Here is a 27,983-nt window from a genome sequence, read left to right as displayed (position 1 = left end):
AGAAAAACCATTTTATTCCAGTGGACAGTTTGGCATCTCCACTTCCAGGTTAAAATTCTGCTCCTGTTTCAGACCGAGGAGCAAAGGCGATTTTCATTCATTAGCTCATTTGTTCATTCATCCAACAGATATTTATTGAGCACCTGCTTAGGGTCTGCTGCTTTCTTAGCGCTGGGCCCTCATCAGCTCCCCATCGAGAGGAAGGTGGACATTAATCTGATAATCCCTCAAATGACCACATAATCACAGCATAGGAGCTTCGAAGGACAGACACAGGGGGCTGCAGGAGCTTGCACAGGCAGACCTGGCGGATCTCACTGGGCAGGACATGCTTCTCAGAGGAAATGGCACTTGAAATGGAACTTTAAGGATAAGTAGGACTTGGGGGAAGTGGACCTGGGGAGGAGGGGAGCCATCCCAGCAGAGGAAGAGCACGTGCAAAGGCCCTGAGGTGGGAGGACACAGGGTTAGGAGGTAAGCAGGCCAGGGTGAGTGGGTGGGGATCACAGGTGAGTGCTGGGGTGGGCCGGGCCAGAGGGTGGAGGGGCTTGGGGGCTGCAGTAGGAGTGTGGATTTAATTCTGTGCACAAGCAGAAGCCTTTGGAGCACTTATTTTAAATTTATTTTTTTATTTTGAGATAATTGTAGACTTGCATGCAGTTGTAAGAAATAACGCAGAGACCCCACGCACCTTTACCTGGTCCCCTCAGTGGTGACAGTTTGCAAAACTGTAGAGCAGTATCAGCCAGGATATTGCCATGGATACAACCCACTCACTTCATTCAGATTTCCCCAGTTGGCTTGCACTTGTGTGTGTTTATGTGCGTGTGTGCGTGTGCACGTGTGTGTTTAGAGCGATGTGGTTTATCCCGTGTGCAGGCTCGTGTATCCAGCCCAGAGTCCCGTGGAGCATTTGCAGCAGGAAAGAGCCACGGGACCTGACTGATCATCGGGGAGGTGCGGAGACAGTGTGAGAGGCCCCAGAGCACGCGAAGATGGGTGAGGAGGCAGACGTGGTCCTCCAGGAAGGAGACGGAGGTGGACCGGGGGTTGCGACATCCATGGGAGAACCGGGCTTGAGAAGTTTTGGGCAAGAATCCAAGAGCAGACGCATAGACTTGAGGAGGGAGAGGGGCTCCAAGGACCCACCCAGGTTTCTGGTTTTTCCTGGGAGGCCCCGAGTCATGCTGGGATGGAAGAAGATGCTTACAAATGAGGCTTCAACCAGCTTGAGTGGTGGCCACATGATGTGGTCAGTCTGACAAGGGCCCACGAGCTGAAAGGGGCCCCTCACCTCCTGTCCACAGAGGTCCAGGGTGAGTCTGTCCCCAGAATGCAACCAAGGAGACAGGAAGCCCCCGTCGACCCACTCCCACCCCAGCCCACTGGACAACGGCCTTGTGCTTGAAATGGGAGCAGAGTCAGTCCACACCCGAAACCCCGAGATGCCGTGGGGTCGCGCCATCCAGACTCTGGGGCCTCTTCTGTGTCTGTGCGTGTGTCCTGGAGCCGGTATGCAGCTGGTCACATTTTCAACTACTAGTTAAAAGAGAAAGCAAATAGTTCCTAAAAATGAAAGTGTGAGAGATAGGGCTCAAGTTCCTGCTGACCACCCCGTTACTGGTCCCCGTCGCCCGCCCCACAGGTAACCTCGGAGATGCCTCTGGTGTGGGGACTCTGCGGCTCCGAGAGACAGAGACACCTCCACACTCAGGGCTGAGACTCACCCATCCCGTAGGAAACGTGCCGTCGTGTTATTCTTCTGGAACGGCTTCAAAGTAACGACAGTGCCGTGTGGGTATCACAGAGCCCCTGACAGCATGTGACAGGCAGGGCACTTCACCTCCGGTCCTCCTTCTGAAAACCCAAACCCTGGTCTGATCACGAGAAAAACATCAGGCAAACCCAGATCGGAGGGCGTTTCACAAAACCCCTGAGCTGTATCCCCAGATGGTCCAGATCACCAAAAATAAGAAATGGTGGAGAAACTGTCAGAAACCAGAGGACCAAGGAAGCGTGAGGACTGAATGCAAGGAGGGCATCCTGGAGGGCATCCTGGAGGGGGAAACTGGGGAGCTCTAATAAGTCTAGAATCTACCGAATAAGAATGCACCAGTGTGCGTTTCTCACTTTGGACAAGCGTCCCCCGGTCATGCAGAATGATAACATTATGGGAAATTCAAACCGGGCGAGGGATGTGCCGGCGCTCTCCGTGCTGTCTTTGCAGCTCACCTTCAGAGTTCAGGGGCGCCCCTTGAAGTGCCCAAGGAGCCCCGGGGAGCGATACACACGGACGTAGCCAAAGGAAAACATTCAAATTTCCTTTCCAGCTCTTCTGCCCCAAACCCGCTCCTCAGTAGCTAGAATGTGATGCGATTTTTCCTCATCTTTGGGAGTTCTTTTAAAAGAATATTGAAATGCCTTATGACTCATCCTTGTGGAGGGGTCCTAAACGAGGGGTCTCTAGAAAGATTGACACTTGGTCATATTTCAAATAACATAAACCCACACGGTCTGAGCTTCTGCCAGGTGCCAGGCCCTCAGCCTCCTCACGCCACCCCGGGGAGCAGGAACTGTCAATAGCCCCACTTTCAAGAGGAGGAAAATGAGGCCCTGAGTCACAGCCTGCAGGGGTGGAGCTGGCGTTCGTGCCTAGGACCCTGGTGGCTAAGCCCACGCCAGTCACCACCACGTAGCGACAGCCCTGGGCTTCTCTTCCACTGGGGTACCTGAGTACATGCCCTTCTCTCTCTCTCCCTCTCTCCCTCCTCTTTCTCTATCCGTGGACCAGCAGCATCAGCATCACCTGGGAGCTGGCTGGAAAGGCAGGACCACAGGCCCGGAGCTGCCAGGCCAGAATGTGCATTGCAAGGAGCACCGGTGGCAGCTGGTGGCTCACAGCCTGAGAAATCTGCTTAGACATTCTCCCCTCATAAGGGACTCCAGTGAGGGGTCCCCAGGGCCATTTGACTCCAGAAGACGGGCTGGGCTGGGACAGAGACTCGAAGAGCCTCCGTGATGGGGCTCAAGATATTTGGGTCTCCCTCCTTCCAGCCCAGGAAGTGGCTTTGCAAAGCTTCCTCAGAACCCAGCCCTGGGAACTCTGGCATGGCCAGTCCCTCACATCCCTGGGGAGGCCACTCTGCCAAGCCAGGCGAGGCCGGGGGAGGACGTATGTAGTCGTCCACACTGGCTCCTGGTACTAACCACATGTGGTCCCCATCGAGGAGTCCCATGGGTGGCCAACCCCCATCCCAGCGATGCAGCCACAGACCCAAACACTTGGAGATTTAACCTATCTCCAGCATGAAGCAAGCGCTGGGCCAGGGGTCCTGCAAAGTGGAGGGTGTGCACGCAGGCCCTCAGTGGGAACCTCTGCCGTGTGTGGGTGGGGAAGCTTCTGGTGAGGATGTGGCCCCTGCAGCCTGGATTCAGGTCCTTTTCCGTCACTCACCCCGCTGTGGCCTTGGTACTCTGCCACACCAGTCTCCCAGCCCCCACTTCCCCATCTGTAAAATAGAACGCACTGTGATCATTTCCATCTCACGGGGAGTGGTGAGGATGAAATGAGATGCTGCCTGGGGAGAGATCATCCTAGCTCCCAGCTCAGACTCCATGAACGTTAGCCAGAGAAAGGTCGAAAGTGGAAGGACAAGCTGGAGAAGCAAAACTGGGGCATGGCGGAGCGCGGCGAGGGGCTCGAAGGCGGCTCTGAGGGGCCCTCAACGGGAAGGAGGGGGCCGCCCCCAGCGGTGCCATGCCAAGGGGACACCACCCAGGAGGAAGCAGACACTCCCAATGTTTGTGGAAAACAAGCTCTCGGCCCATGGGTGGCAAGGCAACCTCAGGGCCGGGACCAGCCCCATAATCCCAAGGCAGACAATCGACAATCCCAGTGAGAAATGAAAATCAGGGCCCTTGTTCAAAAGTTGAGAATTTCAAGACCAGGACACAGAGCTTTAAATCAAGGGTAGGGTCCTTTGGAGCATGGGGCCCTGTGTGCCCACCCAGGTGACATGCCCATGAAGCCAGCCTTGCTCAGGGACCTGTCTGCCTTCAGAGAGTGAAACCGGAAACCACTGTTAACAGATGCCTTTATCCAAACAGCCTGGCCCCTCCATCCTCCCCCCGTGGCTCCCTGTTGGTCAAAGTGCAAATCGATCTAGAGGTCAGAGTGGCCCACACCATTATCAAGAGGGGCAGTGGGAGGAGGGGAGTGGGCTCTGGGAAAAGTCAAATTGTCACCAGGCAGCTACAGGAGATAAGCCAATCAGTGGCCGACAGCCAGCATGCTAGCAGACATTTGCCATAATGCCAGAAATGGTGCTTCTCTGCTTCCTGTGGTACTGGAAGAAAACCAGCGCACGCACAGGGGACGTCCGTGCTGTTCCTGGCAGCAGGCAGGCACTCTGAGCCTTCCACACTCACCCTAGGCACACTGCAGGATGGAGCCCAGCATGAGGTAGGACACCACGTGGCACCAGGGCACCTTCCCGGGATGTCCCTGGGATGCCTCTGGCCAATAACCGCCAGGAGGACAGGCTCTGAGCCTACAGACTCAGGACACACACTGGGGACGGTTCCATGGAGGCGCACAGAGGGCAGGGGGATAGAGGCGGACCCCTCAGAACAAAGCGAAGAGACCCTGGTGTGGCTGACAGCAAGGAGGCAGCCAGGGGCCCGTGGGTGGGGAGGCCGGATGGGAGGAGGACCGCGGGAGCACAGGGCAGGATTAACTCCTCATCTGACAGCCAAGGCAGCGCCAGCAGAGGTGGCTGCAGACAGAGACCAGACCCCATCCGCAGGGTGTCCAGACTCCGGGACGAGCACAGATGGACAGCGCCCCCTGCCAAGTCCCCCCAACGCTGTGCAAAAGTTCTCCTAACACACGTGGTGACCAGCCACAGACCCCAGCCCCGGGCCCACGCCCGATGCTGCTCCCCGGGGGCTCTACGAACCTGTGATGTGACACTATCAATGCCTACATCCTTCAGAGGAGGAGCCTGAGGGTCAGAGAGGAACCATCTCCCTAGGTCACACAGCCGATCAATGGTAAAAGCAATATTTAACCCAGATTCGGGTCACATCCAGGTTCTTCCAGCTTTGAAATGAGGCTTTGGGCCCAGCACGTCCGTCCCTCTCCTGCTCGCACAGGGGAGCAGACTCTGTCTTTCTTCTTCCTGCTGCCCAGAGAGGGCAGGGGTCCAGGGAGATCCCTGGGTGACAGGGACACAGTGGGGGTGGCGGGGGACAGGAGTGATCACTGGACTCAGTTCTTCTAAGTCAACTGAAATTTGACTTCTGGAGGGAAATGCTGGGCTCCCTTTGCCACCGCAGGGTGGGGTCACAGGGGCTGGAGCTCAGAAGGGTTGCGCTCGGTTTAGCACTCCGCCGTTGCTGCCCTGAAACTCTGCATGGCTTCTGGACAGAGGCCTGCATCTTCGCTTTGCACCATTGCAATCTGCTGCCCGCCACCCCCCATCCCCCGACAGACCATGAAAAGCCAGAGGCCCGCCCCCGGGGAACTTTCCAGGGCCGCAGGTCTGTCCACACTGCTCCGTTGATGCGCTCGTTGTCAGAGCCCGCACGGCCCTAAACGGGGCCCATTGCAGCCCCTGGAGAACTCGGCTCCCTCTGGAGCCCCCAAGACCGGGGTGGGGCCTTGCCAGGTACCCCAAGGAGACAGTCCCCATGAGGGTCTGCCGTCTACCTGGCACTTCCAGGAATCTGCCAGGCCCCCTCCCACTCCCCATCTCGGGACGTCTCCCTCTCCAGGGCGTGGTGCTCCCCCTTTGCCCCCAAGGTCTTCCTTCTGTCCACCTACGTGGGGGAGGCCCTGACCCCCCACCCCACACACACACCCCCTACCTGGGGGAAGCCCTGACCCCCCACCCCACACACACACTGGCTTTAGGAGGCTTCTCACCCCAGGGTAGCATGGGATGGGGAGGTGTTCACACCACTCCGCTGGGGTCACCAAACGCGGAGACAACTGCCATCTTTGCCACCACTCTCTGCACCCCTCCCATCTCCCCGAGAGCGTTCCCGCATCTTCTGGAAACAGCACTTAGAATTTTCTTGCAGGATCCCCCACCCTACTTGAATCCCTGTGGTCTGGGCAGGGAAACCCCACTCCTAGCATCCAAGGGTGGACACGTGACTGAGGCCTGGCCGGTCAGCTTATTCCGTCCTCCAGGCCTCAGCGACTGGTTCAGGGATGAGAACACGACCCACATTGGTACCATCTGAGTTAATTCCGTGAAACTGTTGAGAAGAAAGGATCTGACTTTCTGCTGGAAGGGGAGGAGGGAAGATGCAAACCTGGAGCTGCCAGGGGCTGACTGGAGAGGAAGACAGGGCCAGAGATGGAGAGAAATCAGGTCCTGATGACAACATTTGAGCCCCTGGATCCAGCTGTGCCTGAACCCAGACCCAGAGCATTTCTGTTACGTAAAAATTGTTTTCTTAAATCAGTTGAGTCAAGTTTTGTGTCACTTGTGACAGAAAGAGCCACAAGCAGTATGTTGTCTCCTGCTGAGAAAGACAGAGCTGCATGGGAGCAGAAGCCACACTTTGCTCCCAAACATGGTGCCCAGGACTTGGAGAAATTCTCAAAGCTGGCCAAAGCGAGGATTTGGAAAAGAGCCTGTGCTTCTCACTGACGTTTCTTTCTAAGGCAGTTTGGCCAGGAGTCCTCCCAGAGTGCTCTTACCATCCCCCAGAGCACAGAGGCCCCCTGCATAATTCCCTTATCTTGAATGTGGGCAGGACTGTGGATACGGCGGAATATCATTCCCACGGATAAGTTCCAAATTAGCTGACTTGGAGTTCACCAAAAGGGAGATTGCCCTGGGTGGGCCTGACCAAATCAGGTGAGCTTTTAAAAGGTACCAGGCCCTCCTGAAATCAGTGACTGCAAGTGTGAGAGGCCTAAGGAGGGGCTCACGTGGTGAGGACCCGCGAGAGGCCTCTAGAAGCTGAGAGCAGTTCCTGGCCACCAGTTATTGGGACAACGGGGTCTCAGCTCAGAATTTCCCAGCAACTGGAGGGAGCTTGGAGGCAGTTCTTTCCTCAGTTGAGCCTGGGGAGGAGAACGCAGCCCAGCCGACACCTTGCCTGCAGCCTGCTCAGACCCAGAGCAGGGAACTCAGCTAAAACATGCCAACTCTTGACCTGGGGTCACCCGCCATAATAAGAGGGTATTGCTTAAGCCACTAAGATTGTGGTAACGCATTACGCAATATTGAAACGAATACACTCCCTCTGCCCGGCTGGCTCGTCTCCGCTCCGGTCTCCGCTCCGGTCTCTGCTCCAATGTTGCCTCCCCAGAGGCCTTCCGTGTCCACCCTGACTGGGGAGGCTCCCATCCCACCAGCCTGCGGCTCCCACCTGCTCTGATGGTCTCTAGCCCCTCTGCCTGCCCCGCGGTATACACCACATCCCAGCGGGTCTATCACCAACCTCCCCTTCTGTCCTGTCTGTCTACACCGTGCGCTGGGGTGGACCCTGGAGCATGAGGAGACACCGGCTGAACAAATGAACAAATGAGCGAGTGAGTGACGAATGAACGAATGAATCAACAAGCAGGTGACGAAGCAGCACCCGCTTTAATTGCCCTGAGGGCTGCCAGCTGCAGCTCTTGCGGGGGGCAGATAGGAGTGTGGTTTCCGAAGTTCCGGTTCCTCCCGAGAGAGCAGCGAGCGGCGGAGCCCGCCCCGCGACCTCGGCGACCTCGGCGACCTCGGCGACCTCTGCGGGGCGCCACATCCCCTCCGGGCGCGTGCGAAGAGGGCCGGCGGGCGGCACCAGCACAGACCCCGGCCCTGGGCTCCCGCCTCCCCCGCTGGTCTAGAGACGCCGCGGGCGTGCCCGGCTGGCTCCGACCGTTTGGGGTTCGAGCTCAGACGGGTCCTCAGCACGTGTTCTCCGGAAACAAGCTCTGGAGCAGGGTGGTCTTCCATCGAGACGCCCTCCCCCCCCCCCCTTCCTGGGTCGAGCTGCCGGGTAGAGTGGGCCCCGTCGGGGGCGTGGCCAAGCCGGAGCAGGTGGCACCTGGCGACCCAGGGCCGCGGGCGGGCGGAGGGCGGTGTCAGCGGTCCAGGGGGCGTTTTGCACGGTGATGCTGCACCGCTGGGGGTGCCCGGGAGGAACCGCGGGCCCCCCTCCCTGCCCCGAGCAGACCCTGAGTCTCCCCACCCCCACCGCCGGCCGCACTGTGGAGGAAGCAGAAAGAGCCTAACGCGGGCCACCCCGCAGGGGACACGCAGCCCTATGAGCAGGCCAGAGCCAGGGCGAGGGGCCAGCGCCGGGGCTGCGGTGGGGGGGCCCCGGGCTGGCTGGCTGGGGGGTCCTGGGGAAGGCACACCCCTGCCAGGCCCATCGCTGGGCTCGTGTCCACAGGCCAGGCATGGCCCAGGGGCCACGACGTCGCGCCGGGACGGAGAGGGGCCGGAGTCTTGCTCGCCATCGTGAAAGCGCCAGCCGCGGTCCCATCCGGGCGGCTCCCGCCCGGCCCTGCGCGCCGCCGCCGCCTTCCTCCTGCACGGGGGCGCGCACAGCGGGTGTCCGGGCAGCGCGGTCTTATCTCGCCCCCGGCCGCCCGGCCTGGCTGCTGGCGCCTTTCGTCACCTGCCCCCGGGCCGCGGAAGCCGCGCGCGCCGCCCTCGGAGGAGAAAATCCCAACCCACGTGCCAGCAAACTGGCCGCAGCCAAGGAAAACTTAAGCTCCGGCGGTGCTCAGTGATGCCCAGGCGAGGGACTGGACCGGTGACGCGCTCCTCCGGGGAGCCCGCGCCCTCGGCCCACCCGGCCTGCCTGCCTCGCTCTAACCCGTTTGTCACCCAGGGGAGACCATCCCCACTCTGGATGGAGCAGGGTTGATGGACAAGAGCCGTCCGTTTCCACTGACCTCCAGATGTTGGCCGGTCATAAGTCAGCCCTAACGCCATGAGGGCAGCTGCACGGTGCAAGCGGTTCATTGGCGGCAGCCAGAGAGTGAAGAAATGGGGGCGAGGAAGGCACGGGTGTCACCCGCAGATGCTGGGCCTCGGTTTCACAAAGTTAGCAGAGTGCCCCCCCGACGCCCCCCCCCCCCTTAGGTAGCTCTCTGACTCTCTGACTCTGCTGGAGGAAGGCACCTCCTCAGCCCAACCCAGGAATCACCTGGGGAGCCTTAAAAATGCAGGTGCCTGGGCCCAGTCCAGAGATTCTGAAGCAAGTGGTCTGGGGGCATGGCCTAGGCATTAGGATTATAAAAGCTTTGGATGACTCTAAGGGCAGTCAAGGTTGAGAACGCAGGTTCCAAGGTTCCAGGTTCAGGAACAGAGCCATGGCCCATGGGCCTAAAGTCTGGACTCTACCCAACTGCAAGGACCACAGAGTTTGAGGTGTGAGCTGAGGCCTGGAGTCCACAACCAGTTGTGCAGTGCACAACCTGTGCAACTGGACACAGTAGCCCTGATAGTGGCAGGGGAGGAACTGAGCATCCAGCCCCCTTCGTTGATAAATAAGGACACAGAGGTGCAGGTTCAAACTCTGGTCCTGCTGTTTGTTCAGGGAATTTGTACTCAGTCCCTCCAACCCCCTGGTCTTGGGAAGGACACAGACAGAAAACAGAGAATCTCACAAATGAATATATAATGTCATTTGATAAGTGCGTGTGATGGAAAAGATCAAAAAAGCAAGCGTGGAAAGCAGAATAACAGTCCGCCAAAGATGTCCACGCCCCGGTCCCCAGAACCTGGGACCGTGTTGGTTACACGGCTCAGAGGCCTTAGGCAGCAGCTCGAGTCGAGGTTAGTAAACAGCTGACCTTTGGTTTCCACAGATCACACTAGATTTTATTTTTTTTCCTAATTTTAAACATTAGGAAAGTTGGTATACGTGACAGTTTCATATGCATGGATTGGAGGGTCGTAGGGCTGTGGCATCACGTGGGCAGGAAAGAAGATAAAGAAACCCGTGAGAAATCATAGAATAAGTGAAATGCAAAGCAAATTGGAGTGACCCACTTTTAAGGAACATTTAAAGATGGTGGGGTTTTTTTTCGATTTCTACTCATTTGATGTTTCGAGTGTTTTTTTCCTTCTTCTTCTTCTCTCCCCAAAGGCCCCCAGTGCATAGTTGTAAATTTTAGTTGCAGGTCCTTCTAGTTGTGGACGTTTCAGTTTTTATCGAGGAAATCTTTGTTTATTTTGACTGATCCATTCCTTATTTCCATTGAGGTATAACTGACACCTGACGTTGTGTTAGTTTCAGGTGTGGGACATCACGGTTCGCTGCTTGTGTGCGCTGTGAAGCGATCACCACAGTAAGTCTGAAAGCTGACATCCCTCACGGACACGGTTATAACACGTTCTGCTTTTTCCCTGTGGTGAGGACTTCAGGCTCTGCCCTCAGCTGCTTTTCCACATGCGCTGCGGTGCTGTTCCCTGCAGCCACCGCGCTGGGCGTGACGCCCGGGACTCAGCGACCCAAGCAGCTGACCTCATGGAGAGAGCACCCCGGACTCTCCAGGTGGGGCCAGTGTCATCAGAAAGAGCCTGAAAAGCGGAAGAGGACGCATATCTGATGTTACCCGTCGGTCACACCTCAGGAGGAAAAGCGGACGAGAACGGAGAGAGCCAGCGAGATGAAGACAGCCGGGTGACAAGGGAGGCCAGGGGCCCCGGGCCGCGTGCTGCGCTCTCAACAACCCCAGTGAGCAGGAGTCGGTGCCCCGGAGCCTTGGGACGGGAGTGCAGCCTGTGGCACCTCGGGCTAAGCTTTCGGGGACCCTGAGCAGAGAGGTGCCGAGCCCCCCGCACCTCCCACCCTTGGAAACTGTGCTGATAGCTGGCTGCCATGTTAGTACCACATTGTGCTTGTTACACAGCAGCACGTTACAGCGGCAGATGGAAAGCCCACAGCCAGTTCCCCAGGGCCAGTGGAGTCTGGTCTGGGTCACAGTGGGCTTCCTGCAAAAGCAGCCTTTGAGGTGAGACCCGCAGGATGAACCTCGCCGACTTGGCAAAGGGCAGAGGCAGAGGGAACAGAAGGTGCAAGGGCCCTGAGGCAGGAGGAAATCAGCTCAAGTGAGAAAAGGAAGGAAGCCCAGTGCGACTGGGAGGCAGACGCCGGGCACGTCGCTGCGCTCTCTGAGCCTCAGTTTCGTCCCCTGCGAGGTGGGATTATAGGAGCTTTCCCTCACTATGAGGGTGAGACGGGCCTGCAAGCTGTGTAGCAAAGCAGCTGGAGACGTGGGCCCCACAGCCAGCCCAGACCGGGGCTCGAGCTCCAGGTCTTCTGCTTACTGCCTGGGTGACCGTGGGAGGCTGCATCCCCTCTCTGAGCCTCAGTTTCCCCATCTGCCAGGCTGCTGTCAGTCTTAGATAAGAGCGTGTCAGTGGTGCTCAACAAATGCTGGCTATCATTGTCATCGTTTTCGTTAGGAGACGGGGACCCAAAGTCGAACAGGAACGTGCTCAGGGTCCCCCAGAGACTGGTGGCCGCACTGGGTAGAAACGAGTCTCCCGATCCGGCCGTGGACCCCCCAGCTTCTCCGTCTGAAGGCCGCACCAACCGAGGCGGCGGGACTCAGCCAGGAAGGCTGTGTGCGTGCACACACGTGCATGCAAGAGCGTGAGGGGGAGCCAGAGTGTGTGTGTAAAGGTACATGTGTGAGTGTGCTTGGTGGTGTTGATGAGACAACATGGCCTGGGGGACAGACGGACGGTCATCAGTGAGTCCTTGTGCCTGGTCAGCCCGGCCCCCGGGGAGGGGGGGACAATACTCACCAAGAGGCTCCTGGCCCTGGGGGCTCCTTACAGCCACAGGCCGTCATTTCAGACAGTGTCTGTCCAGGGAGCAGCTGACCCTCTGGGGCGCGTTTCACGGGGATGGCGGGGCGGGGCAGGAAGTGACCCTTCTCCTCAGGGAGTCTCGACCCGGCTCTGTGCTCGTGGCTTCACGTCAGCACAACAGCCGTATTATTCACATTACAAATGAGGAAACTGAGGCTCTGGGAGCCCGGGAGACCCCAGTTCTGCATCTCCGCTGTGCTCAGAGCCCTTGCAGCATTGGCTGCGGCTGCAGCCATCAACAGGCCGTGTGCCCCTCCCACCTCTTGGATCTGAGCTGGTCCTGTAATTCGCTTTGGCCAACAGAATTGCCGGCAGCAATGTTGTGCCAAATCTAAGCTCATGCCCCTGACAGCCTTGCGTGCTTCTGCCCTCTCTCGGACTCCTGTCCCCATCAGGAGAACAAGCCTGGCAGAGAAGGAGCGACAGGTCACCCAGCCGTGCCCTCACCTAGATGATCGTTAGCCATGCCCCAGAACAGAGCCTCCAGCTGGCCCAGCAGGCAACTGCAGAGCGTGAGGGACCCCAGCTCAGACCAGAAGAACCATCGAGCTGATGGTTCAGGCTAAATTAACTCACTGAATCATGTTGTTTTAAACTTTGGGGTCATTTGTCACCCGGTGGTAGCTAACTGATACCCATAATCATACAGCTGTTGAGTAGAGTAAGTTTCAAACCCAGGTTTGTCTGACTCCAGAATTCATGCTCAACCCTATATTCTGCCATCCCCCAGCGGGGAAATGAGCATGAGGGTCCAAAGCCGCTGATGGTCCCGCTCTGGCCTCACACGCTTCAGTCTTCGTCTTCGGGGAGCACGCCCAGTGCCTGCTCTCTCCACCTGGGAGCTCCTGCCTGGCTCGGGCCCTTTCACCCCCTTCTCTTACCACAGTCCAGGCAGGGACCGAGCGCCGGCCGCAGCCTCGGGTGCCCCCAGCCTCCACCTAGATCAGCACTGTCCCCCCTCATTTGCGAAGTCCATGCAGAGAGCTGGCAGAACGAACGCACGGTTTCGACACGTACACATCAGCGGCCACGATAAAAACCAGCTGGAAGGTTTAAAAATAGCCTCCCAGGCTGCCGGAGATGCCAGGTCCCTGGCCGGGAGGAGCAGCAGCCCCGCGGCGGGGGCACCATCTGCGGGGCAACAGCCGCCGCCGCACGCCCAGGAGACTCCCGGCCGGGCCCAAGACGCCCGAGAGCGTGGCCGAGCCTGAGCCCCTGGGAGCACAAGCCCCCAGACAGGGGAGGACGGAGAGGAAGATGACGCTGGGCCCAGGAGGAGGTGCTTCGTCCTCCCCCTTGTCAAACCTCTCTCTCCTTTCCCTCCTATCCCCCATCTCTCTCCTTCATCACCCCTGTAATTAAAGCTCGGGCTGTGGAGCGACAGGACCCACGCCCTACCCTCCCAGGCTGTGCGATCTTAAGCAGGTGACTCCACCCCATGAGCCTCAGTTTCCTCATCTGTCAGATGGGGCCCCTGCCTTGCTGGATGGTGCTGTGTCCGCAGGACAGCGCCAGTGAAGAGTTCAGCGGAGCCACCAGCAAGTCCGCGAGAGCCCCGTCTCCCCTCTTCCAAGAAGGCTGACGGTGATGGTGAGGACCCCCCGCCAGCCCCACGCTCGTCCTCTCCCTGGCCCCTCTCCCTGCTTCTGGCCCTAGGCCTCTCCTTCCCCCCTCAGGCCCCAACCTGGCCCCCGCAGGCTGAAGACAGACGATGAGCTGGGGCCTGTTGCGCTGAATTCCACCTCGGCGCAGCCTGCTGCCCTGCTCCAGCCGCACCTGGCTCGCAGAGGGAGCCTGGCCGGGCACCCTCCCGCTCCCCAGTCAACCCCTCACCCGCGGGCTTCCGGTTCACGCTGCATCCCAGCACCAAGCCTGGCGCGTCACACAGTGCTGCTCGATGAGCATCGCTGAGGGACTGAAGGAACGAGCGGGACTCCTGTTGTTCCCATTTTACAGATGAGAAACTGAGGTGGGCCGGCATGTGGCAGAATACAACCCTTGCAGGTTGAGAGAAGCCAGGCTTGGGGGAGTGACAGGTCCCACCAAGGTCCCAGTGGTGGGATTTGAACCATTTCACTGGCATCGAAGCCTGAGTCTTAACCACCAGCGACGCCTCATTCTCACATCTCTTCTAGCCGACTTCCACAGTCAGCATCCTTGCAGGTCAAAGCCTGTCATGCATGTGCTGTGTGGCCTTAGGCAACTCACATAACCTCTCTGAGCCTTGGTTTCTGCACTGGTAAAACAAAAAACAGACCTCAGGCAGAATTTCCCTCAGCTCATTTTTCCTCTGCTTTCTCAGCATCTAGCGCTGGCTCTGGCATGCAGTCTGTGCCAAATAAATCTGTTGATTAATTAATCAAAAGGACAAGTTTACCTTAGAGCATTGAAGTCTGCCCAGGAGCTCTCCAGTTGGGTGTCTCTGGGAACATATTCCTTCTCTCCCCACTTTAAAGAAACAGAAACTGCAAAAGGCAAGAGATGTACTGGGCATGTGGTTCATGCAAGAGAGACCAGGGAAGCCCATCGCAGACTCCCAGGCCCTCGGAGAAAAGACCTTTTTCCCACATCGAAACATGGGCGGGCGGACGTGCATCACCAGGCTGCCCGTTAATACGCAGCGCCGAAGCCAGACGGTGCACTGGTTGCCATCTTGGCAGCTCCAGCAGAGGCATCTGGCGACACGGACGCGTGGTCTGATGGCATCGGCTGGACGTGTCCATTTTCTCCAGCCCCATAGGAAGGCTGTGTGTCCCTGCTGTGCCGGCGCTGTGCCAGGCTCTGGGAGACCCCTCCGCGTGAGCCAGGCCCACCCCACCCTGAGGGCGCTCAGAGCTCGGGACCAGGTGGGGTCCCCAAGCTTCGGACCCAGTCCCTGAGGTTCCAGCAGAACAGCCCCAAGTTCCCGCGGGCACGTTCCCACGCCTGGGTGGGTGCTTCTGGAGACCGCAGAGAACTTTCCAGCAGAGTGCACCCCTGGGGCCAGGGTCCAAGGCCGCAGCTGTCGGGGGAGCCCCAAGCCCCTTGCAGGAACCCCAGGGGGCAGCCTCCTGTTCCTGCCCCGAGGAGAGGCCCTGGGGCCCTCGGCCGTCCTGCCATCCACCCCCAGGCTCCCCAGCTCTGCCCAGGCCCCCCGCCCACAGCGTCCTGCCAGGCTGGCTAAAAGCAGGCGCTGCGCCAGCTTGCCAGCCTCCGGTCCGCAGGGACAACCCTGACCCTGGGCTTCAACAGAGAGGCTGGGAGACACTTGCCTTAGGCTGTTTGTCCTGTCCCCACGTGGCTCCCGGCTGCTCCCAAGATGGGAACCAGGGTGTCTCTTTCATAGACTTTCCAGACCCTTCCTGCAGGTCCTACCACCGCTGCGGGCTGGAGTGTCCATGGGCCCGGCCAGGTCACACACACCCCCACGCCCCAGGGAGCGGGAAGGGCCCGGGGGCTCGCACTGGGCCCCCACACTCAGGAGGCCCCAACCTCGGTTTAATGCCCTGCTGTGGCCGTCTTCACAGTCTTGGTACGTTTTGAACGTGGGGTCACACATTCCCCTTTTGCACGGGGGCCCTAATTCTGCCCCACCCCTGAGATCCTAGAACTCCTGAAAAGCCTTCAGAAACGGGCAGCAGCAGAAACCGCAAATAGCCCCACGTCCCGACACCCACACCAGGGCCCGGGCACTCACTCCTGCACGTGCTCACCGAGCACGGCTGTGCTCACGGGGCCTCACGGGTGCCCCTGCACATGCACACACATGCATGTTTACATGTATGACAGCTGTCACCCTGGCCACAAGCTTCCTGCTGTGCGGGTGGCTCGGGAGACCTCGAAATGCCACCCCAGCACCGCTAGGCTGAGGAGAAAGCAGGGAGGGCCGAGAAAAGCCTGGAGGGGGTGTTGGGGCCAAGGGAGCACCCCTACCTCCCCCAGTCTCCCTGGAAACCAGGGGTGCCCCCCTCGCCCAGGATCCCGCTTAGTCCTCCCATAGCTCTCTGCAGGGCCCTCCGCACTGTACCCGCGGGGTCCCCGCAGCTGTCCCCGAGCTCAGGTCTGTGTTACGCCTATTTTAAGGATGGCAAAACTGAGGCTCCAGGAAGCAAAGTCGCCCGCTGGAACCAAGGCACGAAGGCAGGCAGACCCAGGAGCTCCAAGCCCCTCAGAGGCTCCTGACATGTGACAAGCCTCAGCCCACCTCACCCTGGCCCCCCGTGGGCTTGCCCCCTCCTGTTCCTCACCTGCAGGGGTTTGCTCCCCAGGTGGGGCTCCAGCTGGTTCAGAGGGGCACGTCCTCCCTCCAGGGCTCACACTGGCCCTCACAGGGACAGGTGGGGACAGGTCACTGGCCAGGGGTCCCCAGTGATCTCGAGAGCCCAGGGCCCCTCCCTCGGCCAGCCTTGCCCTCGACCCCACAGCCCAGGCGCTGGCAAGGGTCTGACCAGTGTGCCTGGGACCTGCCAACGGAGTCCAAGAGCAGACCCCCCCGGGGCATGGGGACTGGGGTGGGTGTGCTCACAGCGGGGATGGATGCGGCTGGTGCCCTGGGGCTGGCTGGGGCTCCCGTGGGGCTGTGGGAGTTCCCGGAATCTGTCTGCACCTGGCCTTCTCTCAAGATTGTAGATGGAGCCTTCTGAAGGTTCCAAATGGAACATTCCAGAAGTTCTAAACGGAGGCTCCTCTCCTGGGGGTGCTTCTCAGGGGGACTCCCCTTCGAGCCACAGGGCCAGCGTCCAGGCGGCTGGCTGGGCTGGGAGGAGGGGAGGCCGCAGGCCCGTGGGCCAGGCCTTATTTGGTCAGAGCCCGCGCCCGCTGCCTGGCCGGAGCTCCTGGGACCGGGAGGCCCACGCCGCCGAGCCCCCGCCACCCGCAGCTCGCCTGTCCCCAGCCTCCTCGCCAGCCCTGCCCTACGGCCAAGGCTGCGGCCCCAGGGAGCCCGAGATGCCGGGTTGGCCGAGGTGGCGGCAGCCCTGATCGCCACCGGGCTGCAGGGTCCCGGCTCCTGTCCATATATGGCCGAGGAGAGGCGGTGGCCACCCGCCCGCCCTCCTGGAGGGGTTGTCCCCAGCGGGGGGCTGGGCACTGGCGCTGAGGCCCCGCGTTCCTGTAGGAGCCTGGCAGGGGCCTATCTGACGGTGCTGAGAGTGTGCTGGAGCCTCCAGTGCGGGGAGTCACCCACCCGCCCTCCCCCGGGGCACGTGACTGGCAGCTCTGCGGGAGCGAGCGGAGGGCGCGCGGGCACTGGGCCTGGGAGAGGGACGCAGGTCCGGGTCTGAAGCTCGGGCTGACCGGGCTGGGACCGCCCCTCCCGGGCCTCGGCTTCCTGATCTGGTACCCACCACACCCAGGGGGGGCCCGAGGGTGCAGGGAGGACGAGGGGCGTGGAGGGGCGCCCAGGAGGGGTCACCATCGGCAGGGCCGCCAGTCTCCGAGTCCTGCTAGTGTCCTGACTCATCTGTCTTTGTCACTTCATCCAACCTCACAAACACCAACCTACTTGGGTCTGCCTGGGCCTCTCCTGGTTTTAGCCCCGAGGGTCCTGCCTCTGGGCGACCAGGACAGTTAGTGGCTCGCCCTGCAGGTGGCCCAGCGCCACCAGGAGCTGGGAGAGGGGAGTGGCTGGCCGGAGCCCTTCCTTGACCCATACCCCCTCCACCCCACCCAGGAGAGGCCGGTGGGGAAAGCACAGGGCAGCCCCCTCTGTCACGGCCAATGACCGCTGGCAGGACCGAGGGAGGGTGGGGCTGCCGCTGGGGGGTGGGGCAAGGGAGCGGCCAGACCTGCCCTCCAATCCGGAGACCTGTGACCTCGAGCATCTTCTGGGCCCCAGTCACCCCGCCTCCTAAATGGGAGAGCCACGATAGGCAGCCATAGTCCAGCTTCGCGGAGGCCAGGCTCTGTTCAGAGCTGTGCACCCTCGGCAGGAAGGGCTGCTCACTCTGTGCAGACAAGGAGCAGAGCCCAGAGAGTTTGAGACAGCTGCCCCAGGTCACACAGCTGGGAACTGTAGAGCAAGGATTTGAGCCCAGAACCACCTGCTTCAGGCCCATGCGTAACACAGGAGACAGCGCCCTGCGGGGGTGGCATGCAAGAGCTCTGGGGTCAGCCCCTGAGGGCCCAACTCTAGGCTCCCTGGCCTGAAGGTCCCTTGGCCCTGGGCAAGTTGCCGGACCTGTCTGGGTCTGTTCTGCACCTACCACGTGGGGATAACAACAGTACCCCCCTCGCAGGTTGGTCGTTTACCTAAGAAATTTCTGTTAGGCTCCTACACTGGGCAGACACTGATCTAGACGCTGAAGATACGGCAGAGAACAGAACCCACAGAAATCCCTGCCTGGAGTCTATATTCTGGGTGGGAGCACGAAGACCCAAAACATAGCCCTCTGTTGGGGGAGGGAACAGAGCGTGAGGGGGGCGGTCCCCTTTAACGAGGAGGGAGCCTGCTGCCTTCGAGGAGAGGGCATTTGAGCAGAACCCGAATGAAAAGAGGGAGCAAGCTGTTCTGATTTCAGGGAGAAGAGCACTTTTGGCCCGAGGGAACAGCCTGTTCGAGGGAACAGCCAGTGCAAAGGCCCTGAGGCAGGATGAGGTTGGAGAGGCTGGAGCAGAAGAAGTGGTAGGAGGCAGGCATGCAGAGGTGGGCAGGGCTCCGGTTGTGCAGGGGATGAGAAGCCGCTGGAGGGTTTCAAGCAGAGTGAGGACAGGATCGCACTGAAGTTTTTAAAGGATCTGTCTCACTGTGTGAGAGAGGACGCAATGATCCGACAGGAGGCGAGCGTGGCTGGGCCCAGGCTGGGAGCAGGGCAGGAGGGGGAAGGTCTGATTCTGGAGATATTTTCCAAGTCAAGCTGACGGATGGGATATGGCGGGGGCAGAGGGGGAAGGGAGCGGGGAGTTGGAGAGGGTTCTGGGCTCTTGCGAGCACTAAGCGAGTTCACACCCCAGGAGTTCTTCCCCAGGGCCCGGACGGGGTGACTCCCGGTGACCATGACACTGGCTCCCTAAGCCACATCCCACAGTCGTCATGGCGACTGAAGGATGACGCACGGCGAGTTCAGCCCAGTGCCTGGCCGGCTGGCAAGGACCATCGTCACCGCAGGGTCATCCTCTCACCCCTGGCTCCCTGCTAAGCTCCAGACAGAGGGACGGGTCCCCTCGCCTGTCCTCAAATCCCGCAGTGTTGGCTCGTCTGGCCAGTCCTGGGACCTGGGCCCCCGTGAGGACACGGGATCCCTGCAGGAGGGAGGCGTGTCTGGTGGCTCCCGCCTCGGCCCAGGCATGGAGACAGGTCTCTGCCGCCAGAGGCCTGGCTTGGATGGTTTCCTGGAGTCTCCGAGATCTGGGGTTAGGCTCCATCATCCGGAGCTTCCTTTGTGAAGCCATTCGGGGCGCGGGCAGCCCCCTCAGAGGACTCAGGACCACCATCCGAGTCACTTCTCTTGGACACACAAATCCTCTCATGCTACCTGCCTTGGCCCCAAACTCTTCAATGGCTCCCCATTGCCCTTGAGATACAAACAACCCTAGGATGGTCCGTGAGGCCCCGTGGGGCCTGGCCTCCAGCCTCTCCACCACCATGATTCCCTCACACTCTGCTCTCCAACCTCTCTGGCCCCTGTCACACTCACTCTGGGCTGCCCTCTCGAAAGCCACTCCCCATTTCTTCCTTGCTAGCAAAACATCAGTTTGGTTGGACCAGCAACATCCCCTGCACCTGGGGACAAATCACGACTGGTCTAGTCACAGCCGCCCCATTGCCCTCTGCCAGATTCTTGCCTTCTCAGCCTCCTTTGCAGCTAGTAGCAGCCACGTGACCCAGTTCTAGTCAATGAGATGTAAGCTTTCTCCCTGCTGTCCTGCTTGTGCTGCTGCTGTGAGGTCAAGAGGCTGGAGCAGTGGCAGCCATTTTGTGATCAGGAAGCAACTGGTAAAAAGGACTAAAAACTAACACACTAAGGTGACTGAACAGAAGCATGGGGGGACCAGGGTCCTTCGTGAACACAAAAAAGAGTTATAGTCAGGGGACAGGAGCATGGCTTCCGTGGTCTCCAACTCCTGTCCAGCCACGCCAAAATGACCCCCAGAATGACAGAGATGCCGGGCTCCCTGCAGGAGAGTGTTGTCAGGAGGGCCTAGGCGGAGCTGACAAACGCCGACCTGAGACTGAAAGTGCATGCAGTCAGACCACGGGGATCGGGGGGAAGCAGGCTGTGTCCAGGGGAGAGCCCTGGCCAGGACGACGGGAGCCAGACCCCCAGAGGGAAGCAGGAAGGCACCCTGCACCTGCTCAGGAGGCCTCCTTCGGGGGGCCCTGGAGAATTACGAGGAAGGCCAGGACCCACAGGCCCCATGGGAGGCCTCTGTCTAGTTCCCTTTCCTGTCACCATCTCAGCAAGCAATCTAACACTCACTGAATGAATGAAAAACCTCCTAGCACTTGTGTGCCAGTCACTACCGTATTTAACCTCCCACTGACCCTGGGAGGCAGTGACTGCTGCAGAGAGAGTCTGAAGAGTGCCTTCTCGAGACAGCCTGTGGGGAAACTGAGGCTCAAAGGGCTTTGGTGACTCACTGTGGCCAGGCCATACGGGCTTTGCAACCAGAAGAGCTGGGTTTCAGTCCCAACTTTGGCACTTGCTGGCTGTGTGACCTGGGACAAGAGACCCTCTCTGAGCCTCAGCCCGCTCCCCGGTGGCACAGAGAAGAAGATAACGGTCTGCCGCAGAGGGCTCCTGAGGGGTGAGCAGTGGTGTCCACCAAGGCCGACCACAGAGAACATGGTCTACACCAGGGGTCGGCAAACTAGCGCCAAACCCGCCCAACACCTGAATTCGTAAATGAAGCTTCGTGGGTGCCCAGCCGTGTGTGTACGGTTGAGGGCTGCTTCGGTGCCACGACCACAGAGCTGAGTCATTTCAACAGAGACGGGATGGCCCACAAAACTGAGGGTACTTACCGTGTGTCCAGACAGAAAGTTTCGTCTACACCCCGACCGATCCGAGCATGAGATCCTGGCAGTGTCAGCACCGTGGGTTGGAGATGCAGGACCTCAGGCCCCCTGACTGGCACCAGAGACTGCATTTTAACCAGACGGCCCCGGCGGGGAAGATCTGGCTGGAGAACGACAGGTCTGCGCCACTGGGCAGGGTCGGGGGGCAGCCAAGTTGACGGGGAGAGGGACGAACGAGTTTGAGGGAGGAGGCTGCAGGCCAGGTTCCCGCCCCGACGCTCACCGGAGTCACCCAGGGAGCCCTCAGACGCACCGGTGCCTGCCAGGCCGGTCGGCGAGGCTCATTTCATTGGCCGGGTGGGGTCAGCCAGGGCACCTTGTGGAAACTGGTGCATTGATTGGATGAACGAAGGAGAGGAGAACGGGGGCAGTGAGAGCTGACACCCGGGGCACCCCCCCTCCCCAAAAGGAAGCCCTCAGACCAAGAGGGCAGCCGAAGGGTTGCGCTGGATCTGTAGGATGCTTCCGGACGTGACTTGGGGACACGGAGAAGGAGGGAAGAAGAGAGAGAGGGGAGGAAGGGGAGAGGAGGCCAAAGGTCCCAGAGACTAAGAATCAGCTACCGGGACGTGGGGACAGAGGAGCACCGGGCGAGGGGCTGGTGAGACCCGCACCTCCGGGCGTTTGCCTGTCCAGCCCGTCTTGCCAGGGACCCAGGAAGGCCCTTGTCTGCGAATCCCAAACTCCAGACCCTCGGGGGCCACCTCTATGACTCCGACCATCTCCATCCATCTACCATTTGCTTCATATTTTTATTCAAAATGACTCACCTTATTTTTTTTTACTTAAGTTTATTTTAAAAGAAAATTCTCTGTGATCCATGTAAACGGAAAAGGAGTGTCACTGCCACCAAGAGAAGACCACTCTGAAAATGAGCATGTGGGAGGCAAGCCATGCAGTAAACGCCGCTGCCTGCCCGCGGCTCGGAGCCGGAGCCCTGCCCTCGCTCTGCTAAGCAGGGGCTGAGCAGCTGGGGGATCGGCCGTAAAGACGCAGGCACCAGGCTAAACTGAGAAGAGGAGAAAAATTGTCAAAGAGGAAGGGCCTTCTCCCCGTGCCCCGTGCCGAGCCTCCTGTGGGCCACAGAGTCTGGGTCCCGCATTTCCCACACCCCCATCCCACAAACCCCTTCTTCAGAGATGGGGAGCCAGGGCCCCAAGCACAGAAGCCACCGTTCCCTCAGAGCTCGTGACACGTCGACACTCACACCAGCCTCGGACGTGCCACCAGGATGTGTCCCCTCCCGTCCCCTTCTCAGGAGGCAGAGGATCTGCAAGCTCGGCCCCACGCCAAGAGCATCTCCACAGTCTCAGCCTCCTTGAAGCCGCAGCTGCCTGGAGCTGTCGCCATCCTTCCAGCACTTCCACCCTCGAGGCCACCGGCGCTTCTGCCCAGAGCGGACACTGGGGTTCCGGGCGTCACTTCAACTGCTCAGCGTCCATCGAGGCGGCGTGAAGGGCTGAGCTCCTTCCTCGGGCACACACAGAGCGTGGGCGGCTGGGTCTGCGGGCCGGACCTGGCCGCCTCGAGACCAGCCACCAGTGGCCGGTCGTCAGGATGGTGGCTCGCCCACATTCCAGAGCCGCAGGCTGGGGCATGCCTGCCGGGCAGTGGCTGGTGTTTACCGCCAGGCAGAAGCACAAAGCAGCCCTTTTGTCTCCAGGCCACACCCTGGTGACCGCACACCCCACGGAGCTGCAGGTCACCCTCTCTCTGGTGGGCAATTCTGCCTTCATGTTACCGAGCAACTGCGTGGGGCGGAGACCCCCCACTGCCATCGAGTTTGAGGTGGTGCCGCCTGGGTTCAGCCCTCAGCCCTGCCGCTCACCTCCTGAGGGACCTCGGGGGAAGGGCCGACTCAGGGCCTCATAAACACACAGCTGCAGAGCGGCTGTAAGGATTAAAGAGTAATCACGTTCAGCATTTCAAACAGTGTGAGCGCTCCACAAATGTTAGCACAGGACATCTGAGTTTTTCTTTTTTTGTTTTTTCCATCTCCCACTTTCAAATAACTCCACTATGCATGTTTCTGTCCCTGAGGACAAAAATGTTTTGCCAAAAGATGAAACGCTGGGTTGGAGGGTACATGCAGTGTCACAGCCCTTGTTTCACACAGACGCAGTGATCTTCAGCATCTGAATCTGTTTACAGCGAAGCTGATGTGTCATTTTCCCCACATCCCTGCCAGCACTGGGTTTTATCATTTTATACTTGTTTTCTAACTTCATCGGCCTGTAGAGCAGCTCTCGTGTGCACCTGTTGCTCTGCCTGCCAGACTGTGCATTCTCCCAGGTAACAGTTAACTGTCGACGTTTCCTCAGGGATAAACGTTTTGTTCAGCTCCTTTGAAGGTTTCTCAGACGGCATCTGCAACAGTTCCTGGCAGGTGCATGCTGGAAGCATCTTCCAAGCAGGAAGGGGGGACGAGAGAGGCTGCAGCTTGGGAAGGCAGTGACAGTCTCTGCCCCCACCCCCCATTGCCTGCCTTCCATTCCCCTGAGCGTCCTCAGAGCACCCCCCATGGAGGAAACCCTTCCGGGGCTGGGGTTGCAGGCACCGAGGCGGGGGGAGGAAGAACGGAGGGACCAGAGGAATGGGCTGCATTTCCTGGAGCAAGAAGCCAGCCAGTGAGGCCGAGGTGCAGCAGGTGCAGTCCTGCAGCAACTCTCCCCGGAGCCCTGGGGGCCAGGAACCTCTCCTTCCAAACTGACGGGTCAGAATAAACGCCTCCACAAGTTAGGATTCCAGGCGACGGTCCCTCCTTGCTCCTTCCTCACTGAGGCTCCCAGGCGCTGTGTCGGCAAGATGCCAGCACCTCTTTCTCAGGTCGTCCCTCACCTGGAAGCTGCGAGGACCCCAAAGTCGTCCTCAACCACAGGGGGAGGGCCGGTTCCCAACCAAACATCCCTGCCGCTGTGGGGTCTTGCCACCACACGGGCTTGCTGTGGAAGACGGGTCTGGAACAGCCTAGCAGACAGGAGTTCACTGTGCAGCGGCGCCCCGGCTGGCCGAACTGGCCACCCGCATCTTGAATGTCGCCCACACTTCGAACTTGAGTTTACAGCTCTCGAGGGTCACTCAACACTCAGAACAGAATGGCAAGTCACTTCCCCATCCAACACACCTCCTGGGTCCCCACCCCCAGCACAGAAGCCCCCTGGGCAGCCCAGAGATGGTGGCACTGCCCCTACTTTGACAGAGAGGCACCTGGAGCCTCAAAGAGTAACATTTCCGGAGTCACGCGGCCAGAGTCACCACCCTGGGCACTGAAGGGTGTTTAGCAGCATCCCTGGTCCCCACCCACGGGACTCCAGGAGCATCCCCACCCCAGCTGTGACAACCAAAAATGTCCCCGGACATTGCCCAGTGTCCCCCAGGGGCAGACTCGCCCCCACTGGAGAACCACTGCTTTGGACGTAGCTGAACACATCTGCTGTCTGGGGACTAGTGTCCAGCAGCTTCTCCTGATCTTTGGGATCCACACCATCTCGGTGGCCTGTGGGGGCCCTGTAGGACCTCACCACCACTCTCCAGCTTGCCCTGATGCGGTCGCCTGCTGTTTCCTCTGCCCTCAGCTCTCTCTGTGTTTCTGGTCCCCTTCCAGGCCCTTCCACGCCCTCAGGGGCCAGCAGAGGCAGGCCCTGACCACACTCCCTGAGCGCCCCCGCTTCACCATCCCCCTCCAGCCATCCCCCTGATTTAGTGTCCTTACAGCCTTTTCTTAAATTGCCCTGTTTCTGTATCTCCTTATTGACGTGTTTGTTTCCGTCTCAGCTCCACGGGGCTCGTCCATCCCGTTCTCTGCTGTCCCCAGAGCACAGCAGAGCACACGGCGCACGGAACATGCTCAGGACGCTCCACGAATGAGCCAGGGAGACGGGCGGGCTCCTTGGGTCCTAGAAATGGACCTCATCCGCCCCCAGGCCGTGGAGGTGGGCAGAGCCTGCCAGGCCGCCTCGCCCGAGCACCCCCAAGCGTGCCCACCACCCCTTGGGCTCCTCGGGGCTCTTGGGAAACAGCGCGGCAAGCCCCCTCCACCCTCCCCGGGGCCAGAAGCCACCGCCGGCCCAGCCCGGCCGCCGGCCAGCACAGGAGGCAGCGGCTCTAATTATAGAAGGCAGGTTGTGAGGGGCCCGGCTCCTCTCTGGTGACAGGAAGTGGCTGCTCTGATTAACACCCTGGGGTGTGTTCACCCCTCGTTGAGACAGTTCCCCGGGGAGAGGAAATGTGGCTGAAGGAAAAGTGGTGCAATGAATTCAGCCGTCCGGCCAGGCGGCGGCACCAGGATGGAGCCTCTGGCTCCCGGCCGTGGGGATGGCCCAGAACCTGGCTCTGCGTCCCCCGGGCCGTGTCTGCTGAGCTGCCGGAACCCGTCTGCACCTCGGTGGTAAAAGAAAGGAGCTTGGACCGGATTCGATTTTCACAGTGGGTGTCATGTGGTGGTTCAGCAAGGGCTCCCAAGCCAGGAGCTCTCTGAGCCTCAGTTTCCCCACCTGCAGAAAGCTGATGGGAGCGGGCCTCTCACAGAGCCTTTTGGAAGATTCCTCGAGACGGTTCATGCAGACGGCTGGCCTAGCCCATGGCCTGGCACAGGCGAGGGCTCGGTAGTGTCCACGTTGTCAGAACCGCTACACGGTTGGTGTGGCCGAGGGCAAAAGGAAAACGCTGGGCCCCGTTAAGAATTTCCAGCCGGAGACAGCAGAGGATCACATGTGCTGGGGCAACTGCCCGGCCGCACCAGGAGGTGGTGGACGCACAGGGGTGGGCGGGGGACAGGGGCTCCACCTACAAGGATAGATCCCTGTCCACGACTGCCATCAGCGATCCTAAACGTTGTCACCAGAAAACACACAATCAGAGCCGTTCACACAGGATGAGGCGCTCACCTGTGAGGTGTCGACAAGGCCGCAGACTGACCCTGCCCATGCGTACAGAGGGGGACCCCAGGGCGGGAGGCGGCGCCCCACCCACCGAGCTTGGCTCTGGGGGAGGTGGGAGTTACACCAGAATTTAGCTGCATCTGTAACACCTTATTTCTTAAAGCAAGAAAGGATCAGCGGCCAATGTGACTGACTCTGAATGTCTCGTTCTGGGTAACAGTTAATTCTGGGCAGTGGCAGGAGAGGGTCATTGTATTATTCTATGAAGTTTTCTAATTTCATTGCTAAAACGTAGACTTGATTGCTTTAAAAAGCTAGAAAGCATTGGATTAGAGAGCGCTGTTTTTTGGCTGACACCCAGTGAGTAAGGTGTCTTGGAAACTCATGAGCATTAATTGAGCACCAACTAAGTGCCTGGTTCAGGGCTGGTTCCAGGGAAATAAAAATTAGCATTTTCCCCCCAGGAGCCCAGAGTCCAGCAAGGGAGACAGAAAACAGACCTGCATGTCCTGTGCCGGGCTCCCTGGGAAGCAGCCCCAGTCCCGGCGTGGGGCTGCTGCTTTGCTCTTTTCACAGCAAAGCGGGCTCTTGGTGTCTCCCTTCCTGCGGGACGCTGGGAGCCTTGCAAGTTGGCGGCCAGCACTGAGGGCTGCAGTGTCAGGGGTCGGGGCATCAGCGGATGTGTTGGGGCACAGTCATGGGTGGAGGGGAGCCCCCGGGCTGCCCCGGCCACCGCTGGGCCCTTTAGACGAGCAACGAGAGGCATTGCCCTGAATTTTCCACAGCCGCTACTGGCAGGCCCCGGGGTTCGTGGCCGTGGAGCCGGAGATGTCACCCTCCCCAGGGGCTCCAGGAGCCTCTTTGGCAGTAGCGGGCAGAGGGCTGGATCCTGCTGGGGCCTGGGCAGCTTTTCCACCCCCGGGTCACTCTCTTGTCGTTTCTGTCTCCTGTGTTTGTTTGTTTAACTTTGTATTTTGAAATAATTTTAGACTTACAGAAAATGTGCAAAGATAGTATGAGTTCTCGCATCTCTCACCCAGCTTCCCCTAATATCAATCGTACATGACAGTAATTCATCAAAACTAAGAAATTCACTTCGGTGCAAGACCACGAACTAAACTACAGACTTGGTTCATTCGTTCCCCAATGTCCTTTTTCTGTTCGGGGACCCACATGGCCCTCGGTCATCTTGGTCTCCTGCAACCCGGGCAGTCCTCCCGCCTTCCCCAGCCTGGCCGGATTCGAGGAGCATGAGTCACCGGGTTTGCAGAGCGGGCATCAACTTGGGTTTGTCTGACGACCTCTCAGGTTTTAAAATGCAACGTAATCCGCGTTGCATGAATGCACCCGTGTAAAGCGTGCAATTCCGCGGCCTTCAGTCCAGAGTTGTGCAACCATCACCACCATCTAACACCAGACATTCCTGTCACCCCAGAGGGAAGCCCAGCCTGGCCCGCTGTGTCCACCTCCAGGCCACTTTCTCCTGCCCTCTCCCTCCCCTCCTCCGGCGCCCTGCGGCTCCACTCTCGTTTTCCTTTCAGTTTCTGTTTGTGTCCCTCTGAGTCACTGCTCTGTTTCTCTCTCTGTCAGTCTCGCTCTCCCTCTGACTCTCTCCCTCTGTTTCCTCCCTTCGCGTTCTACTTTGCTGCATCTCTCTTCCTCTTTTACTCTGAATAGAACAGGGGAAAAACCTGAGGAAACAAGTAAAATGCCCCAAGGACACAAGCTCAGAGCTCTGGAGGCTGACAGGCTGGGGAAGGAGAGTACCTGAGGGCTGCAGCTCGATGGGGCAGCCAGGGGCCTCTCTGAGGAGGTGATGGGGAAGCCAAGGCGCTGGAAGAAAAGCGGCCAGCCTGGAAGAGATGTCCAGGCAGGAGGGCAGCACTCGCAAAGGCCCTGGGGCAGGAAAGAAGTCCCGGAGTGAGCCGGGGAGAGAGGAGGAGCTAGACAGGGCCTCACTCTGCACCAGACTCGCCTAGAGGGGGCCCTGAACGCCTCCTCAGGTGGGCTCGTGGCTCTGAGGCAGGAGCCCCAGCCAGCTTAGGGCGAGGCTTGTGAATAAGTCATGGCTGAACCTCAGAGAACTTTCCAGCACACCCACTGGGAGCCAGGCCACGTGCTCAGCACTAGGGACACTGAGCTGCAGGTGCCCCCACCCTTGCCAAGGAAGGAGCCTGTAGCAGAGAAGCACAAGCCGGGCCCAAGACAAGTTTGTGAATTGACTGATCCAGTTATTTACTCCAGAAACACTTACCGAGCACCTGCTGC

The 27,983-nt window shown here is 59.6% G+C and overlaps 2 long non-coding RNA genes across 3 annotated transcripts; both read right to left on the bottom strand.

Annotated features, from left to right (window-relative positions):
- Positions 1-21: 21 nt before the first annotated feature.
- Positions 22-27,933, bottom strand: LOC139040345 (uncharacterized). Its single transcript, XR_011494699.1, has 4 exons — positions 22,043-27,933; positions 20,782-21,844; positions 1,728-1,857; positions 22-1,539 (listed from the first exon to the last, which is right to left on the bottom strand). It is a non-coding gene; the product is annotated as an uncharacterized lncRNA (long non-coding RNA).
- Positions 9,813-20,766, bottom strand: LOC106825251 (uncharacterized). 2 transcript variants are annotated; one of them, XR_006514221.2, is made up of 3 exons: positions 16,067-20,766; positions 14,218-14,305; positions 9,813-10,541 (listed from the first exon to the last, which is right to left on the bottom strand). It is a non-coding gene; the product is annotated as an uncharacterized lncRNA (long non-coding RNA). The 2 variants fall into 2 exon arrangements; XR_011494700.1 differs by lacking the exon at positions 16,067-20,766 and having other exon boundaries at positions 14,218-16,051.
- Positions 27,934-27,983: the final 50 nt, after the last annotated feature.

The sequence above is a fragment of the Equus asinus genome, chromosome 15 (assembly GCF_041296235.1).
Source record: "Equus asinus isolate D_3611 breed Donkey chromosome 15, EquAss-T2T_v2, whole genome shotgun sequence".
NCBI classification, from domain to species: Eukaryota; Metazoa; Chordata; class Mammalia; order Perissodactyla; family Equidae; genus Equus; species Equus asinus.
The sequence above is the reverse complement of the archived record's forward strand: the minus strand, read 5'-3'. Positions and strand labels throughout refer to the sequence as shown.